Genomic DNA, 6,000 nt, shown 5'->3' on the forward strand with positions numbered 1-6,000 from the left:
AGGTCACATATGTTGCCTTTCAGTAATTTGTTTTGAATGAAAAAGTTGACAAGGAACACTCTTTATTTTATATTAAAAAAACAGACTTACTCTATTTTTTTTTATGCCAAAATTTATTCATGATGGTTTTGAATTGTTAGATTCGTAGATTTTTAGTGATTTTAATAATTGTTCATAATAAAACACAATTGTCACAAAAATTTTTATATCACTCGCCCATGACCTGTGGACATTTTGGCATATCTAAAAATGGATATACATGCTTGTATGGTGTGTGTGTGTGTAGTATGTCGTATGATGTTTGGATACAAAAATTTTCGTCACGATTTTGTGAGCAAGGATCAATCGATTTGAATAGGCAGATATTAGTTTGTGAAATAGATTATATAAAAAATTTATATAAATTTCAATTATGCTTCAAGTTTATAACTAAAGTAATCAGTTCCGACTAGGACACCGAGGAGTGCGGATCGTTTAAAGATAAATAAAACCAGTGTTATATACCTGAGTAATAGAAATATTGAAGGCAGTTCTATGGATTATAAACCATTCGAACCGGGTGGATTACCGGTTTCGACAGGTATAGATAAGAGGATTAACAGCTCGGAAATCGAGACAGGTAGTCAAATAGTCAGGTCGATGAATATTATTAACGATGAGGAAATTTATATTGATGATGAAATGAATAGTGATAAGTCAGAGTTTTACGAATGTGATTACGAGCAACCTAATAACGGAGGTAATGAAGTGCAAAATTCAGCTAATAATCCGAGCAGTTCGAAAAATATAGTTAAGATAAATATACACAAATTTGGATAAGAATAAAGATATTAAATATAAATCAGATAAAAAATTCAAACGTAATTCGAATAAAAGAAAAAGAACAATATCGGAAGAATTAATTAAAAAAATTGTAAAAATCGAAACAAAGGATGGTGAAGTGTTAGTGTTAAATAATAATAAAAATAAAGAAACCCCAAGTTGTGATGCGAGTGTAAATAACAAAAGTTGGAGCGAAATGATAGAAGAAGAAACCATTGCAAATAATGAAGAAAATAACTTTTATAATTCGAATGATGAAGGACCATATACAATATTTGCCGAAGCAATTGACAATAACATTGGAAGATTTCACAATCTAGCATTGGGAAGAATGTTATTCAAACAAGAACCAAACATAAGTAAAATATCATAAATATAACAAAAATTGGAAAAAATAAAATCAAATTATTATTTAAAAATTACACGTATGCAAATAAACTAATAAAAGAAAAAATTCTTGAAAAATTCAAAATAAGAACGTATATTCCGAAACACAAATTATATAGAAGCGGAATTATTTTCAATGTTGATCCGGACATGGATGAGCAGGAAATTAAGGAAGTGATCAGATCAGATATTGAAGTAGTAGACATCAAATGTATTAAAAAAAGAAATGTAGATAAGCAAAATTAAAAAGTCAAGCGTTTAAACTGGTATTCAGAGGAAACTACTTGCCAGAAGTTATATCAATGTATTCTGTTAGATGTCCTGTTAGTCCATATATTCAATCAGTGATACAATGTCATAATTGCTGGCGGTTTGGACATATAAAAATGAATTGTAAGAGCAAAATAAGATGTAAAAATTGTGCAGCTGAACATTCCCACGAACAATGTCATATCGCCACAGAGTTTGAGTGTACTTTATGTCGAGAAAAGCACCAGGCAAATAACAAAGAATGTAAATTCTTTAAACTAAATAAGGAAATAAAGAAATAATGGCTCTTCACAATATATCATATTTAGAAGCAAAAAGGATGATTCAGAAGAATCGATATGTGGATGCAGTTAAAAGCAACCCATACAATCTGGAAATAACTCATCATTCCCAAAACTAAGGAGTAATATAATTATGAACAACTATAATAATAAATATGAGATATTAAATACATTAGAAGAACAAGAATTAAATATCGAAAAAGACAGATTAATGGTAATTAAAAAACCAAGAAATATTATAGAAAAACGCCGATCAGAATACTTGAGACATATCGGCCGAAGTAATAAAGAACAAGTATCTCAAAAGAAAACCAGGAATTCGATGTCATGGACAGTAATAAAACGAATAAGATTGAAGAAAATAAAAGACAACTAAATCACTTCATAGAACTGGCAATGAAGTTAAGGGAAAAAATAGAATCTGAGAGAAACAAAGATTGCAAAGAATTAGAGGAAATTATATATAATCTGAAATACGATATCCACACCATTGGTAAATATTTAAACCAGGCTAATAAAACAGATAAAGGCATAAGTAATGTAAGTCAAGTAAATAACAAAGGATGTGAGGATAATTCTAACGGAAGGTAGAAGATATAGAAGACTCCCTTTAGATAGCATCTGCAAATTAAAAACCAATAAACAAACATGGACAATTTTAATATACTTCAACTAAATTGTAGGTCATTACTAGCAAACAAAGAAAGCATAGAAAGCCTGATGTACCATAAGAAAATTCATATTGCTGCTCTAACAGAAACTTGGCTGAAACAAGGACAAAAATTTAACTTCAAAGATTATAAATATTTCGAAGTGACAGACAGGATGGTTATGGTGGCTCAGCCATACTGATCAGAAACAGTATTATCTGTGAGGAATTCAAACATTCTCAGAACAACCGGGATATCCAAATGACTGCTGTTATAATTAAATCGACTACCCCCTTTTGCGTGGTATCCATATATTGCTCACCTCAAGCCACAAAGGATTTATATTTAATCCGAAATCTTATTGAACAAATTCCAGTTAGACTAATCGTCACCGGAGATTTCAATAGTAAACACATAGCATGGGGAAACGAAATAATAGACAGTGGAGGTGCTATAATGTACGATATTGTAGATAGTCTTAACTTAGTTGTCTTGAATGATGGAACTCATACGACTATACAGACTATTAAGAAAAAATCTTCCGCCATTGATCTATCCTTTTGCTCGACATCTATTCATGACAGGATTCATTGGAGTGTAATTCCTGAAAATGTTGGTTCTGACCATTTACCAATTATAATAAAGTTGCATTTCAAATTTAATACAAGGATGCGTTGGTATCCCGGTAGAAAATGGAACACTAAACAAGCAAATTGGGAAAAATATGGATCAGAGATTGAAGATATTCTGGAGACCTCAACAATTCCTTCGAACTGCGAAGAAAAGTATAAGTTTATCCAAGATACCATAAATAAGGCGGCAGCAAAACACATTAAACAATATAAAGTATCGGATACCTTTAAACCGGCCATATGGTGGGACAATGACTGTGAGATCCAAACAAGAAGAAGAAACGAAGCCTTTAAGAAACTAAGAAATGAATTTAACTACGAAAATTACCTGAGTCTACAAAAAGTAATAGCACAAACTAAACGACTGTTTAAAACAAAGAAAAGAGAAAAATGGCGTGAGTTAATAAATTCGTTCAATATGAATACAAATATTAACAAAATTTGGAACACTATCAAAAAATTGAATAATAAAAAAATAATAGACAGAACCAACATCATCAAATGAACGATGACTTTTACGAGGCAATTCTTAAGACCCATACTCCCGATTTTGTTCCTGGACCTGCCCTATTTAATCAAGAACGGCCGGAAGACTGGATTGATGACAATGAACACGAAGAAATTAATGGACGCATCAAATATGAGGAACTTGAACTGGCGCTAAAGGAGAAAAAAGACAGCTCTCCGGGATTCGACAACATAACATATATCATGATTAACAGAAGCCCTAAAGCATTAAAAAACCTAATAATGAGATATTCAATTATATATTGCTTTCAAACTGGATTCCAGAAGAGTGGAAAAGAGCGGTATTAGTTCCATACTAAAGCCACAAAAAGATCCTGGTGATTATAAGTCTTATAGACCAATAATGTTACTACCTTGCCTTTCAAAAATATTTGAAAGTATTCTAAAAAAGAGATTAGAATGGTATATAGAAAAGAATACAATATTAAATAAATATCAATTCGGTTCAGGAGAGGAAAAGGCACGATTGATTTACTCAGCGAACTCCTTGTGGATCTATATGGCGCGTTGACAGAAAACAAATATGTTCTATTAGTTACGACAGATGTTGAAAAAGCCTATGATCATGTAGATCACCAAATACTCAAAAATAAATTAACAAAAATAAATATTCCAAACAAAATTACTAACACTATTATGTCACTTCTATCCGATAGAAAGATTTATGTTAGAAACCAGAATCGACTCATAGGTCCAAGAATAACTTTTAATGGTATCCCTCAAGGCTCGATTTTAAGTCCAATATTATTTAACATCTATACGTCGGATTTCATAGAGACAGAAGGGACAAAAGTGAAAAAATTACAATATGCAGATGATTTAGTCATGTATATTTCTTCGCGATCATTACAGGAATGTAGTGATGAAATGAACAGCTCTTTAAGAAAAGATTTAGAATGGATGCGGGACAATAAACTCACACTTGAACCTCAAAAATCTAAATGCATTCTATTCACTAGGCATAGGCTCCCAAGAAATTACATCAGTATAAATATAGACTCGATTCAAATTAAAAATTGGAGAACATCAAAATTTTAGGAATGATATTGGATACAAATTATCCTTTAACAAACACGTTAATGAAATGTTGGCTAAATGTGAAAAAGGAATTAATATCCTAAAACGAGTAACTGGCACCACTTGGGGTGCACATCCCAATATCTGTCTCTCGTTTTACAAAGCCGTTATTAGACCCCATTTCGATTACGGATGTCAAATTTATGGAGGAAGTTCTAAAGGGATAATGGATAGACTAAATAGAATACAATATGCAGCGTTAAGAATATGCTTGGGAGCACTGAAGTCGACACCTACAAATTCGTTGTTGGCTGAAGCTGCAGAAGCTCCTTTAGAGATAAGAAGACAGGTTATAACTAATAGGTTTTTGATTAAAAAATTTAATTATGATCATGCATGGATACACAACTGTTTAGAGCCACTTGCAGTTCTGCATTTTGAAAATAGATTCTGGCACAAAAAACCAATACCACCTTTAATTGCTGGGTTCCATACACTTAAACCACTAGAAGAAGAAATGATGGTAAATAACAGATTAACATACTTCACTATGTCTTGGAAAGGCACGTTACCTAAAAAGTACATACATTTATCAGATGATTTCGATAATGAAAAGAAGATAGACAAGAAATTAATAAATCTGAAACTGAACAACTTAATGCATTCAAGATGGAAAAATTTTATTCAAATATATACCGACGGTTCAAAGACAGATAATGGGGTTGGATGCGCAGTTTGGATCCCAAGTCAAAACAAACAACTTCAAATTAAAATGCCCGATTGGGCTACAATATTCACGGCGGAAGTGATGGCCATTAATGGAGCATTAGACCTAATCAGGAAACATAAATTGAAAAAAGTTATAATTTTGTCAGATAGTAAATCTGCTTTACATGCTTTAAATATACCTAAATATTTTGGCAATCCACTAATTTCGACAGTATTAGAAAGATAGAAGATTTAATTAAAAAGAAGCATAATATCGAATTATATGGATAAGAGGACATGCGAATATCATCGGAAATGAGATCGCGGATGGGCTGGCCAAAGATGCACATAGCACACCCTCGATTGTAAATAAAATTCCTGCAGTAGACCTAAAGAAATTGTTACAAAAAATGGAATGTCTCAATGGCAAAAGGTATTCGATCAAGACTCACGTTTGAAAGGAAGACTTTACCAACGTGTAACCCGAAGGTATCGAGAAGGACATGTTTCAAAATATTAAATGGAATAGGAGAGAAATAACAACAATCTGTAGACTAAGGCTATCACACACAAGGAATAACAGTCATCTATTCAGAATCGGTATCAAAGAAGACCCATTTTGTGCTTGTAGTATCATATTAGACACATTGGACCACATATTTTGGAATTGCAAATATTAAAATGAACGGAAGAAATTATATAAAA

The sequence above is a fragment of the Ctenocephalides felis genome, unplaced genomic scaffold, assembly GCF_003426905.1.
Source record: "Ctenocephalides felis isolate EL2017-DRISC unplaced genomic scaffold, ASM342690v1 CF-g0.4_SCAFFOLD_01170, whole genome shotgun sequence".
Classification (NCBI taxonomy): domain Eukaryota; kingdom Metazoa; phylum Arthropoda; class Insecta; order Siphonaptera; family Pulicidae; genus Ctenocephalides; species Ctenocephalides felis.